This window comes from Papio anubis, chromosome 12 (assembly GCF_008728515.1).
Source record: "Papio anubis isolate 15944 chromosome 12, Panubis1.0, whole genome shotgun sequence".
Classification (NCBI taxonomy): Eukaryota; Metazoa; Chordata; class Mammalia; order Primates; family Cercopithecidae; genus Papio; species Papio anubis.
This window is the reverse complement of record NC_044987.1, coordinates 84572508-84588167: the sequence shown is the minus strand read 5'-3', so window position 1 is coordinate 84588167 and position 15660 is coordinate 84572508. Positions and strand designations below refer to the sequence as shown.

The 15660-nt window shown below is 34.3% G+C and overlaps 1 pseudogene; it reads left to right on the top strand.

Annotated features, from left to right (window-relative positions):
* Positions 1–11098: 11098 nt before the first annotated feature.
* LOC116269814 lies at positions 11099–12897 on the top strand (annotated as a pseudogene).
* Positions 12898–15660: the final 2763 nt, after the last annotated feature.

Below are 15660 nucleotides of genomic sequence, written 5' to 3'. Positions count from 1 at the left end.
ACATATTTAAGATGCTGAAGGAAACAACTTTTGCCCTAGGATAGTATATCTGGAAAATATCCTTCAAACATGGAGAAAAAAAAGACTTTACTAGACAAACAAAAGCTGAGGGATTTTATCAACACCAGACCTGTCCTACAAGATATGCTAAAAAAGAGTACTTCAGTGAGAAAGAAAAAATTTTAATGAGCAATAAGTAATCATGTCAAAGGTACAAAACTCACTGGTAATAGTAAGTACACAGAAAAACACAGAATATTATAACACTATAACTGTGGTGTGTAAACTACTCTTATCCCAAGTAAAAAGAGTAATCAATGGACCAATCAAAAATAGTAACTACAACAATTTTTCAAGATATACACAATACAATAATACATAAATAGAAACAACAAAAAATAAAAAAGTGAGAGGATGAAGTTAGGGTATATAATTTTCTTAGTTTTCTTTTTGTTTATTTGTTTATTCAAAAAGTGTTAGGTTTTTATTGGGTGAAAATAATGGGTTATTTTGCAAATAATAGTATTTGTAAGCCTCATGGTAACTTCAAACAAAAAAAAACATACACTAGATAAACAAAAATTTAAAAAGCAGGTAACTAAACTATATAACAGGGTAAAATTGCCTTCACTATGGGAAGATAGGAAAAAAAAATTAAGAGGCGAACACCACAAAACAGCAAGAAAACAAATAACAAAATGTCAGGAGTAAGTCCTTACTTGTTAATAACAACATTGAATGTAAGTGGAGTAAACTCTCCAATCAAAAGACAGAGTGGCTAAATGAATAAACAAAAGAACACTCATTGATCTGTCACCTACAAGAAACATCCTTCACTTCTAAAACACACAGAGACTAAAAATTAAGGGATGGAAAAAGATACCTCATGCCATTGGAAACAAACAAACAAACAAACAAAAAGCGAGAGTCACTATACTTAGACAAAAGACAAAGACTCTAAGAAGAGACAAAGAAGGTCACTGTATAAAGATAAAAGGGTCAATTTAGCAAGAAAATATAACAATTTTAAGTAAAACATGTTAAAAATCAGGAAAAATTAAGATAATTCCACTTACAATAGCCACACATAAAATTAAATAACTAGGAATTAACCAAAGAAGTGAAAGATCTCTATAATGAAATTATAAAACATTGATAAAAAAATGGAATAGGACACCAAACAATGTAAAAATACTCTATGTGCATGGATAGGAAGAATCAATATTGTTAAAATGTCCATATTACCCAAAGCAATCTACAGATACAATTTAATCCCTAAAAAATTCCAATGACATTCTTTACAAAAATAGAAAATAAAATCCTAAAATTTATATGGAATGACAAAAGACACAGAATAGCCAAAGATATCATAAGCAAGAAGAACAGAACTAGAGGAATCACATTACCTGACTTCAAATTATACTTCAGAGCTACAGTAACCAAGACAGTATGGTATCGGCATAAAAACAGACACATAAATCAATGCAACAGAATAGATAACCTAGAAACAAATCTACATACCTATACTAAACTCATTTTCAACAAAGGTGCCAGAAACATATGCTGGGAAAATAAGAGTCTCTTCAATAAATGGTGCTGGGAAAACTGGATATTCATATGCAGAAGAATGATGAAACTAGACCCCTATCTCTCACCATCTACAAAAATCAAATCAAAATTTATTACAGTCTTTAAGACCTTAGGCTGTGAAACTACTACAAGAAAACATTGGGAAAAATCTCCAGGATATTGGTCTGGGCAAAAGTTTCTTGAGCAATACTCTACAAGCACAGGCAACCAAGAAAAAAATGGGCACATGGTATTTTATCAAGTTAAAAAGCTTCTGCACATCAAAGGAAAACAATCAGTAAAGTGAAGAGGCAACCCACAGGACGGGAGGAAATATGTGCAAGCTAAACATGTGACAAGGGATTAATAACCAGAATATATAAGGACCTCAAACCACTCTATAAGAAAAAAATTAATAATCCGATTAAAAAATGGGCAAAACATTTGAATAGACATTTCTCAAAAGAAGACATACAAATGGCAAAAAGGCATATCAAAAAGTTCCCAACATCGCTGATCATCAGATAAATCAGGCAAATCAAAACTATAATGAGATAATATTTCATCCCAGTTAAAATGGCTTATATCCAAAAGACAAGTAATAACGAAAGCTGGTAAGTATGTGGAGAAAAATAGAACCCTCATGCCCTGTTTGGGGAAAGGTTAATTAATACAAACACTAAGGAGAACAGTTTGGTAATCCTTCTAAAAACAAAAAATATAGCTAATATATGATCCAGCAATTCTACACCTGGGTATACACCCAAAAGAAAGAAAATCAGTATAGTGAAAAAAAATCCATACTGTCCTATTTTTTTGCAGCACTGTTTACAATAGCTGAGATTTGGAAGCAATATAAGTGTCCATAAACAGATAAATGAATAAAGAAAATGTGGTACATATACACAAGGGAATACTATTCAGATTAAAAAAAAAAAAAGAATGAGATGCTTTTATTTGTAACAACATGCATGGAACTGGAGATCATTATGTTAAGTGAAATAAGTCAGGCACAGAAAGACAAATATCACATGCTCTTACTTATTTGTGGGATCCAAATATTAAAATAATTGAACTCATGGGAATAGAGAGTAGAAGAATGGTTATCAGAGGCTGGAAAGAGTAATAGGGGAATTAGGGGGAGGTGACAATGGTTAATGGGTACAAAAAATATAATGACTAAGACATACTACTTGATTGTACAACAGTGACTGCAGTCAATAATAGCTTAATCGTACACTTTAAAATAACTAAAATTGTGCTGTAGGATGTCATTCAGGACATAGGCACAGGCAAAGATTTTATGATGAACTCGCTGAAAGCAATTGCAACAAAAGCAAAAATTGACAAATGGGATCCAATTAAACTAAAGAGCAATCAGAGCTAATAGACAACCTACAACGGGAGAAAATTTTTGCAATCTATCCATCTGACAAAGGTCTAATATTTAGAGTGTACAAGGAACTTAAATTTACAAGAAAAAACAACCCCATTAAAAAGTCGGCTAAAAACATGAACAGATACTTCTCAAAAGAAGGCACTCATGCAGCCAACAAATATATGAAAAAAAATTCAACAGCACTGATCATTACAGAAATGCAAATAAAAACTACAGCGAGATACCATATCATGCCAGTCAGAATGGCAATTATTAAAAAGTCAAGAAACAACTGATGCTGGGGAGGTTGTGAAGAAAAAGTAACATTTTTACACTGTTGATGGGAATGTAAATCAGTTCAACCATTGTGGAAGACAGTGTGGCAATTCTTCAAATATATAGAAGCAGAAATACCGTTTGGCCCAGCAATCTCACTACTTGATACATACCCAAAAGATTATAAATCATTCTATTATAAAAATACATGTGCACATATGCTCATTGTAGCATGATTCACAATAGTAAAGACGTGGAATCAACCCAAATGCTCATCAATGATAGCATGTCCATCAATGATAAAGAAAATGTGGCCGGACGCGGTGGCTCAAGCCTGTAATCCCAGCACTTTGGGAGGCCGAGGCGAGTGGATCACGAGGTCAGGAGATCGAGACTATCCTGGCTAACATGGTGAAACCCTGTCTCTACTAAAAATACAAAAAACTAGCCGGGCGTGGTGGCGGGCGCCTGTAGTCTCAGCTACTTGGGAGGCTGAGGTGGGAGAATGGCGTGAACCCGGGAGGCGGAGCTTGCAGTGAGCCGAGATCACGCCACTGCACTCCAGCCTGGGAGCACAGCGAGACTCCGTCTCAAAAAAAAAAAAAAGTGACACATATACGCCATGAAATACTATGCAGTCATGAAAAGGAACAAGATCATGTTTCTTTGCAGTGATGTGAATGGAGCTGGACGCCAACATCCTCAGCAAACTAATGCAGGAGCAGAACACCAAACAACACATTCTCTCGCATGTAATTGCAAGCTGAGCAGTGAGAAGATATGGACACATCTGCGGGGAACAACACACAGTGGGGCCTGTTGGGGAGGGTTAGGGTAGAGAGAACACCAGGTACAATAGCTAATGCACGCTGGGCTTCATACCGAGGTGATGGGTTGATCTGTGTGGCAAACCACCATAGCACACGTTTACCTGTGTAACAAACCTGCACATCCTGCACATGTACCCTGGAACTTAAAATAAAAGTTGGAGAATAAAAGATAGTAACTAAAAGAGTTTAATTGGATTGTTTGTAACAGAAATAATAAATACTTGAAGGAATGAATACCCAGTTCTTCATGATGTGACTATTTGACACTGTATGCTTATTTCAAAATATATCATGTATCCCACAAATCTATACACCTACTATGAACCCACAAAAATTGAAAATTTAAAAAATAAGAAAAAAAGAACTGCTTATATATTATTTTTCTGTTCTGAACAAATTAATTGCTATCTTTATTTCTTGAATAGACATTGCTCTCTTTGCCTCTACAGTGAATCATTCATAAAAATATTTTGCAAACCCAGACATCCTCTAAAAAATGAGAAACATTCTACTAAAGTTGACTGTTAGCCAAATTAATATCACTCTGGATATAACATTTTAAATTTTACTAACATTATATGTGGCTATATATACCAATTTATCTAATTTATGTAACTTCCTTAAAAATGAGTTATTGTTATCTAAATCAAGTGATATCTATTTTTTCTCCCCTGATTTTGTTGTATAATGAATGACAGTGAGTTACATTTGTTTGGTTTCATGATTAACACTTAGTGGTTTAGAGATGTTCCTCATTTAATAAACCACATAGGATTTTATTAAACGTCACCAGGACTACTAGTAAGGCAGTTAATAGGAAAAGTCATTTATCATAGAGAATCATTTCAAAGAAGAAATAAACAGACACATTTATCTCTTTTATATATAGATACATAGGGATATATTTTATCTATCTACAGAAGATATATGTATCTATAGATATATAACATTTTAATTTAACTTTTAATATACAGAGGTACATTTATTTTACACTTATTTGGTTTGATTTAGACAAAAGATTTTTCAAGTAAGTGTACTAATTGAGATTTTCTATCGCAACAAATATACCTTTGAGTTCTTAACGAATAATTTAAACATATTAAGAAGAAATCTGCATGTGCAACAGAAAGGCACAACAATACTAATCATCAGGGACATGCAACTCAAAACTACAATGAGATGTCTCTTATCCCAGTTAGAATGGCTGTTATCACAAAGACAAACAATAATAAATGTTGGTAAAGATGTGGTGAAAAGTAAACTCTTATACACCATTGATGAGAATATAAATTAGTACAGCCATTATGAAAAATAATATGAAGGTTTCTCAGAGAACTAAAAATAGAACTACTATATGATCCAGCAGTCCTACTACTAGGCATTTATCTAAAGGAGAGAAAATCAGTTTATTAGAGAGATATCTACACCCCCATCTGTATTATAGCACCAGTCTCAATAGCCAAGATATGGAATCAACCTAAATGTTCATCAGTGAATATACGTATTTTTTAAACTGTGGTCTATATACACAATAAAATAATATTCAGACAAAAATAACATAATTCTATCATTTGTAGGAACACGAATGAAACTGGAAGTCATTATGGTAAGTGAAATAAGCGAGGCACAGAAAGACAAATGTTGCATGTTCTCACTTATATGTGGCGGACAAAAATGTTGACATCATGGGGATAGAAAGCAGAATGGTGGTTGTTCAAAGTTTTAAAGGATTTGGGATGGGATAGGCATGGAGAGAGGCTGGTTAATGGGTACAAACATACAATTGGAAGAAATAAGTTCTAGTATTTAATAACTGTGGTGAATATAGTTCACAATAATTTATTTTATATTTCAAAATAGCTAGAAGAGAAGATTTAAAATGATCCAAACACAAATAAACAGTAAATATTTAAGATGATGAATATCATAAATACTCTGATTTTGTCATTACACAGTATATAATTTTATCAGAATATTACATGTATGCTATAAACATGTGTACATATTATGGATTTGTAAAAAAAATCCACACAGAATCTATACAATATCAAGTAAAATAATAAAATAAGTCAAATAATAAAACAAAATAGTCGTATTTCTACAGAAAAAAATGTATATTTTCATAATTTTAAAATTATAAAATGGTATTTTCTACAACCGAACAAAATTATTTTAGCATCTTTTTTTGTATTATAGTAGAACTTTCTTTTCACAATAAAATTTTCACAAAAATATTATATTTAAATTAATTATATAATGACAGCAAAAAGCATAAATAGCATATACATTTTTGAAAACAAACAACCTAGTCCATTGGTGCAAAAGTGCAGGGACAGAGTGGCCCTGCCAGCATTAGTGGCTCAGTGACCATAATCACTGGGCAACTAACTTTATGTATATAAAGAACTAATTAACTAAAATAATTAACACTTTAATGAACACTAATGTGGAGTGAAGGTGAATGAGTGTTTCTATTATAAAAATCACAGCAGTAAGAAGACAGAACAAGATACCTGAAACCCTCCACTCCCCATAGAGACACAAACTCAACATTAATACACGGACCAATTTTATCTATACAAAATCCTGAAACCAGTTAAGAAGCTTAAGTACCTCAGGTGAACATAAAATCGCAACATCAGGCTGGGCATGGTGGCTCATGCCTGTAAGTCTAGCACTTTAGGAGACCGAGGCAGGCAGATGGCTTGAGCCCAGGAGTTCAAGAGCAGCCTGGGCAACATTGCAAACCCCCATCTTAAAAAAAAAAAAAAGCTGAGCGAGGATGGTGGTGTGTGCCTGTAGTCCCAGCTACTTGGGAGGCTGAGGTGGGAGGATCAACTGAGCTTGGGAATGTCCAGGCTACAGGCAGCTAAGATCACACCACTGCTTTCCAGACTGAGTGACAAGGTAAAACCTTGTCTCAAAAAACAAACAAACAAAAAATTAGCAACATCAAAGCCTGTAAAAAAAATTATGGCAATCACTTACCATAGTTCCTCCCTCCAACTAAGTCTATTGCAATTAGAGGAAAATTCCTAGCCCATCTCTTTTTCCCAGGAAGGAAAAGAGGAGACTAAAATATGTTTCCAATATTAAGACTTTTTGAAGCATTTCCCAATAAAATGATTTTTGTCTTGCCTGAATCTAAGCATTAACAGGAAGTGTACCAGGTTGATGCCCACTGAGAACAAAGGTCATAGTGTAGAGCACTCACTTTCATAGTCCTTCTCCCTGGCTCAGCATGAAACAAGTAGGTGATAACCTCCTACTCCTAACTTCTTCCTGGGAAAGGAAAGGGTTGATCAAATAATATTCAACATGGGAGGCAAGACTACATAATTGTGAATATATAGTTTCTTTTACAAATAGTGTTGGGAAAACCAGATATTCACATGCAAAGGAATATAATTAAACATGTATCTTATGCCATGTACAAAAATAAATTCAAAATGAATTCACGACTTTAATGAAAGTCCTGCCTGATTTAAAAAAAAATGGGTAAAGAACTTGAAGAAATATTTCTCTAAAATAAGACATACAAATTGCCAGCATGTATATAAAATATTCTTGAAACACTAATCATGAGCAAAATGCAAACCAAAACTGCAATGAGATAGCACCTCATATCTGTGAAGATGAATATTTTTAAAAAATATTTCTCTATTGCAAGTAGGCCTAGGCACTATGATTCAACAGCATCTCACCAATAGAGATGGTGCCAGAAGAGTCCCTCAAAAACAGTTAAGTGGCCACCAGAGTTTACCTCCAGATCTGTTGTACCAGTCGGGGGCTGAGAAACTGTGGGTAGGCACCTGAAAGGGCAAATCCAAGATGAGCCCTCAAATTTGTAATTATACAATGGGTTCTTCTTGCCCATTGCACAGACAAAGCCAATTCACGGAGACCATGGTATTGCAGTAAAGAAAGAATTTGATTGCTGCAAGGCCATTCCACATGGGAGATTTAGTTTTCCGGCAAATCAGTCTCCTCTCAACTTTCTAAATATTAAAAATGTAGTGACATATTATAAAATAAAAAGGTTATATTAATATAAGATACACATGGTAGAAATACGATGCTTAATCCTGATTTTATCACACATACTAGAGTTTTGCCTTTCATAATACCCATAGAAATAATCAAACATATATTAATTTAGGGTACATATCCTTTCATATTTTTCCTGGAAGGTTTTGTCCTCCTCCTCAATCTCCCTCTTCAAATGGAGTAGCTTAGCTTTTATTATATTATGTGATAGAATTTCAAGTAAGGTTCACGTAAGATTACCTTTGAAGAAGAAAAGAAATACTTATTTTTATATTTTTTAATGATGGAAACTTACTGTATTCTGGTCTTTTCTTTAACCAGATGAGTGATATAAAGTCCGGAGAGGCTTAGAACTTACTCAAAGTCCCTTAGTTGGCAAATTGAGGTTGAACCTCAACTCAGAATCTTCAACTATTCAATGTTTTCTATATATATGTGATTTCACTTTTTCTACTGAAACAAAGTTGAACAAAACATTTGGAAAAGTATTTATTGTGACTCTCATATGTAATAGGGGTTATGATGGGTAGCCAGAATAAGTGAGACCTGTATCCAGTTGTCAAAAAGTTCCTACCAACGTAGTCTAATGGAGTTTTCTTAGTGTTTCCAAAAAGATGTGATATGAAAAACTACTTACTTACAACACAATATGAAATATTTATCCATATAGTTTCTGAAATATATATATATATAAATAAAGTGATCTTGGAATAAATAATCATTTATGCCACAAAATAAATATTATAAATATTCAGATAATTCTTTGAAAAAAAAAAGGTGACTTTTGAGTAGTACACAGATATTTAACAGGAAGATTAGGGAAGAAGACCATTCTGTGCAAAAGAAACAAACAAATATATGAAGGTGAAGAGAGCACGTAACACAGTGGTGAGAACACACACAGTTTACAAGAAGTGGCTGAAGATGAGGTTAGTTAGGTAAGCTGGGAACAGACTGTGATAGGAGGACCATGCCACTGTGAAGATGTTGAACATTCTTCTGTAAGGTAAGAGCGTTGTTTACTTGTTAGTTTGCTTGTGTTTTGCTCTGATCAGGATCAACTTATGGAAATAAAGATGCAGGACTTTAGGGAAATTCCAGTGCGAATAGCTGCTATAACTAAAGATTAATCTTGAGCAACTCCAGCTTAGTTTTCAGACTATAGACTTTAGAGTAACATAGAAGTGATGCAGATTGCTGGGCACTAGACCAAGTTTAGTACATTCAATGCTTTAGGATTTATGCCCACAACTGTGAATTTCTTCTTAGAACCCCAGCTGTTTTTCACAGATGTTGAAGTCTAAGATTCTCTGTTTAGAGGAGTTGTTTTCAGATATTATTATGCCTAAGGATTGTCTGGAAGATATTGGATAACCTCATTCACAAAGAGTGTGATTCTGTACATCTGAAGGGATGCTGGTAACTTGAGTTTCTAGCAAGTTTCTTGATGCTGATGCTGCTTGTCCCTGAATTATTCACTCCCTATCAGTACACATCAGATTGGTGCCAGGTTTAAATTTCATATATGTATCACAATGTTGAAAAATAGACTTCCCTAAAAGAAATATAGGACAGAAACAAAATGACCGGGTCTATCAATTTTGTTTTATTATACTATCTATCAAAGAAGAATCTGCAAATAAACTGTCCGTTTGTTTAAAAATGAAAAAAAGAAAATAGAAACAAAAACAACATAATTTTTGTCAGGAAAACACATAAAGCTTTTTTTTCAATAAGGATGAAAATGCAATAATTGGTAGGAATATTTGCTCAAGTAAAACTAGTACCTGAAAATGACCTTTAAATTTAGACATTTTCATCACCTTTTGAGCTACCTCCTTTCGATCTTCTCTCCCACTACCACACTCATCCTCATTAGCCATGACACTAAAAATATTTTTTTCTTCTTTTGATAATTCAGTGATGGGAAATATAAATATTCTGAATATTTGGCATAGATGAGAAAATATGAAAATCTCTAACACAGTACAAAAATGTACTACAAGATGAGAAACAAAGAAAACAAAATGTTATTAAAAATTTTGGCTTACTATGGAAAGAGAAGTTTGACACTGCAATGGTTAACTCTTGTTTCTAGTGTTTGGAAGTCCGCAGATACACAAAAAACCTTTATAAATATAAATACATTCACAGAAATGAATATTCAGACATCCCCTTTGCAAGTAATGAATACAATGGTTATATGTTTTGCTTTAACAGTCTCCTCCCTCCATCCTTTCCCTTCTCGTCATGCCCTTCCCTCCTTCCCCTCTCTGCCTCCCTCCTTCCCTCCTTCCTTCTTTTCCCGCTTTCTTTTTTCCCTCCTTTCTTCCTTCCTTCCCTCCCTCCTTCCTTGCCTTCTAACTTCTTCCTCCCTCCCTCCCTTTTTTCCTTCTTCCTTCCTTCCTTCCTTCCTTCCTTCCTTCCTTCCTTCCTTCCTTCCGTCCTGTTAATAACAGGTTTATAAATAGGTATATCTATGCCTATTATAAATAGATATACCTATTTATAAACCTGTTATTAACACCTATCTCCTTTTTGAATGGATTATTGTACCAAACTTTTTTCTTATACATGCTCACTTTTTACTAAATTTTCTAAGATAGCATTGGTGTCTCGGAGATGAACACTGGCAGTATTACTAAAATAATAAGTATTAAACATTATAGATAGGTATAACCTCTAGCTATTTCTAAGGGAGGAGTTCACTTTCATTGGCTGTCATTTTAGTCTGGAGTTAGCAGAGAAAAAATGCACATAACCATCGATTTTGCATGATACACAAGGGATTGTTTAAATGCAAGACACCCAATAGAAGTTTTTTCTTCTTTTTTTCTAATATAGTTTCTAGATCTACATTCACATATAAATTAACTCCCCTCCCCACTTTTTTCTTCTTTTGGTTTGTTTTAGTACATGACAGGCAATGTTTTCAGGTAAATATCATTGACTACATAGGGAAAGCTAGTGAGCAGACGTCCTATCAAAAGCTGTTACATTCGTGTCTGCAGATTTTTCCAAGGCTCATTACTCCTCCAGGTAAGAGCTAGCACTATTTCTCATCACCTTCTAATCATTAACACGTGAGCCAAAAACAATCCATTCAAATATGACTTCTGGTAAACAGAGAAAAAAGACAAAATCTAACAAATATTTATTTAAGTTAGAAAAACTCTAATACTTGTTATAACTATTGGCAATGGTACTATTAAAAAGAAATAAGACAAAAAAGATTATGAGCTTTGTTTAATAATCTTCAAAAATTTGTTCTATTGGGAATTGTGGACTGAAGAAAAATGTGTTCTAAATCATATAAGCAGCTATAGTTAGGGTTTACCTGGGACTGGGAACTTCACACATACCAACATCCTATAAAGTAAGTGCTGTTTTTCTCAGTCTATAAACGTGCTCGGATGGGTTTAAAGTGAAAACAGGTTACACATTCATTCAGCCGGCAAACATTTTTGACTGCCTGCAGAGTGCCATGCAGCAGTCTCAATTATGGGAATAATATGTGAAAAAAACACACAAGCATGCATTTGACGGTATGGGGGTGGTGGTGGGGGGCATGCAATAAATGAAGAAAGCAAGTAAAGTTTAATAACTAGAGGAAGTTAAGTGATTTGAATAAATAAATAATAAGAAAATCGAGTTGGTAAGCATCTGGGTGGTCAGAGCAGCCATTATTTTATAAGACAGTTTTTGAGTAAAGAGGATATGAGGGAAAGTTAGAATAATAGAAGATAAAGTTAAAAGGTAATGAGGTCAGTTCATGTAGTGTTTTAGGCCTTTATAATGCTTTATCTCTCAATTAAATAAGTTAGGTGATTGGAATGCAAAGTTTGTTTGTTTTAAGTAAATTCAGGGGTCAGCAGCCCAGCGCATGTGGTATTAAGGGGCTGAGCCGCCTGCAGGCCCTTTACTCTGACCTGGACAACACGCCCATCGACACCACCTGGGCAAGCCAAAGAGGCGTGCTGAAGATGATAAAGCTTCTACAATTAAAATACCATTAAAAGGAAGAGGCTAACACCGTCTATGATAAAGTTCAAGTTAAACTCAGCAAGGAATGGTTCATCCTTACAATACGTGCATTACTGATCTAAGGACTTCACATTGGGAAAAAGCCATCCAGGAAACAAAAGCTGGTGCAGCCAGTAGAAAATCAGCTGCAGAATGCTACTTCCTTTGGAAATCTAAAAGGTGACAGCATATGACACTAGCAGAAGATGTCAAAGCCATGTTCACTGAACTTCAAAAGGAGGTCCGCCTACTTCTATTAACGAATGGGGACAGACGGACTCAGAGGGAGAAGACTGAGGCTTGTGGCTGAGTCCTACTTCGACACTGTTGTAGGTGGAGAACAGAGGGAGGAGAGCCAGCACCATCCATGTTTTATTACTGCTGCACTCCTCTCAGAGTACAACCCGGGGATTGAAAGCAGGGTTGAAAGCAACAGTCTGGATCAATAAAAATGGAGTAGTGCCATTGAAGTCCTACCTAGTTCCATGTTATATAGTTTCTTCTGTGCTAGAGTTACCTGTTCTCTTACAAAGTATAGACCAACAGCATCTCTGCTTAAATCACATAAAAGAGCATGATTATAAACGTGAGAGTTAATTTGCAGAGTTTGAACTAAGAAAAGTTAAGACACTCCACTTACCAAGGTCCAGTTGTAAGAAAAATTTTATTTATGATTTAATGACCAATATTTTGAAGGTCTTCCCAACCAGATTCCTTTTAAGTTGTAATGACAAACCATTGACTGGTATTTATTTCTGAAAATTCAGAATACACTAATACAAGCCAGTAGTATATTCCAGAACATTTGAGGAAATATATTATTTGTTAGTCTGTGAATGGAGCTTTTACAAATTATTTTATTAATCTTTTAGTATCTTGGCTCCATGATACAAAGCAGGATTGCTTACACATGGATGCACTCTAATATGGTAAATTTAGAGGAAAATTGCTTCAGATATTTAAAAAATGTGTGTAGCAATGCATGTTAAACTTTTTAGAGTTATGTTTGGGGCATCAAAGAATTGATATGATATACACATATTGAATTAAAAGAATTAAAAATGGAGACATAACCTCGGAAAATTACAGACTCAGTATGAGTCCCCCACTTCATGTTATGTCCCCAGTCTCTCAAGTATGATAAATGTAATCTTTAGGCAGAATAGAGAAAGTATGTGCAGAATGTGAGAGACAATGATGCCACTCAATTCTGCTTTCATTACTGGAATACCACATTTCAAATTGAGAAATTACATCTGATTCCCAATCATCAGAATGGGGGTTAGATAGAACATCCAACATAGAAGAATAATTCCTTTATAAATTGAGGACTGACTAAAGGAATTGGAAGAAGAGAAGAGTAAGAATGTAGAATAAGTTTTGAAGTATGTAGTAGACTATTCTGAAAAAGGAATAAAACTCACTTTGATTGGCCCTAGAACAAGAATTTGGTCTAATTGGATGCAAGAAGCAGATTTTTCCTTTCTTATGAGGAAGATCACAAACATTGAAGTTATCTACTATAAGGTAGCTTACCCTTATTACCCAGTAATTGAAGATGTTGGACCTGGATTAACATTTAGGGAAGATGTTGTCAGGACAGAATTTTCAGACTCCAATGTGTGCATGTATCACCTGAAGATCTTGTTTAAATGAAGATTCTGAAAACTTATGTGAGAGTAGGTTGTATAATTTTACTTTTTTTTTTTTTTTTTTTTGAGATGGAGTCTCGCTCTGTCATGCAGGCTGGAGTGCAGTGGCATGATCTCGGCTCACTACAACCTCTGCCTGCCGGGTTCAAGCAATTCTCCTGCCTCAGCCTCCTGAGCAGCTGGGATTACAGGTGCATGCCACCAAGTCCTGTTATTTATTTATTTATTTATTTATTTATTATTATTTTTTGTATTTTTCGTAGAGACAGAGTTTCGTCATGTTAGCCAGGCTAGTTTTGAACTCCTGACCTCAAGTGATTTACCCATCTCGGCCTCCCAAAGTACTAGGATTACAGGCGTGAGCCACCATGCCTGGCCAATTTTATACTTGTAACAAGCTCCTAGGTGAGGTCCACGTTGCTGGTCAATTGCCCAAAGTTAGAATAGCAAGTTTGTAGAGCTATTCAATATAATTATTTGTATCTTGAATCAAGAAATATCAATTTTCTTTCAGCCCTGATACTGTATTGTCTAATGTATGTCTAATATTGTCTAATAGCATCTGAGCATGCTATAAACAAAGCTCCTATATGATTAATGAATATCTCACTTCCTTCTCACCCTGATTTTAAAATAAAAGTAGAAAAAGTGTAGCTTTGAAGGAGTCAGCCAATGAAAATGATTGCCTTGTTTAAAGAGGAGGAAATCTCCATCTCATTATATGTTAACACACATCCTACATAATTTCTGCCTTTTATATTGAGGTTTATGACTCCCCAAAAAAGGTTAATATAACCTGTTCCTAGTCATGTAGCAGTATTCTTTTATTTTCCATTAGTCCTCTATTAAATTCTTTAATATTGTTGGAAGTGAAACCATTTACCAACATATTTGCATTAGAGACATGCTGAATTTTCATATGGATTACAGAAAATTGCATGTGACAGCTGAAAGGCTCAAATATTTTTAACACCCAAAGTCTTTCACTGAGATTTTTATTTTTTACTTTTATGATCCAAATATAATAAGGACCAATTAAAACTTCAAACGCTTGGCTATAGATGGCGGCTGACTTGTATAAATCTTCAGGATAAAAATGTCTGGGCACAATATCTTCCTTTAAACATGGAAAATTTTAAACATTAGTTTGGTCATAATTATATATTTGAGTTCCCTCAAGAAAATTAATGGTTGTTCTTTCCTCTACATGATTGATTTTAGTTGTTTATTTTACCTTTATAGAAGGAACATCAAGGAATAAAAAATAAACACTTAAAATAATTTTCTAAACCTGACAGAGAATAGACATAACAACCAATTATTTTTTCGTTCTCAGTACTAAGACTTCAAATAATACTTGATGGAAGTTTTGATTTCTATAGTGTAGTTTTTGACTGTTGGTGCTAGTATACAAGTTGACAATTCCAGGTAACTTCAAAGAAAAAATCTCTACCATTATTTCCAGAAAGTTAAAAGGAGAAAAATAATCTAAGAAAGATTTTAATTTTGACAGAAGTTTTCAGCATGTCTACTAATTAATAAGAGCAAAAAGAGAAAGTACATTAATTGGCTGCCTTTCAACTACATACAAATCATGATAAATTGAAGCAAGGAATTAAGCTTTAGGCTCCCTGCTCTGATTAATGAAAATCATTTTCCTACTTTTGATATGATAAAAAGGATATTTGACTTGGGAGAATGTAGGTGACAGACTTAACTCGCCGTGTTGGCAGAAAATAAAACCATATTTCCTAAAGGTTCAGCTGTCAATCAGTGGAAATGGAATCTTAGTAAATAAATGGTGTTGTATAATCTCATCTATTTATTTGCATGCTTTAGAAGGATACTGCCACGAAACCATTTTAGATGACCAATCAGAGACCAG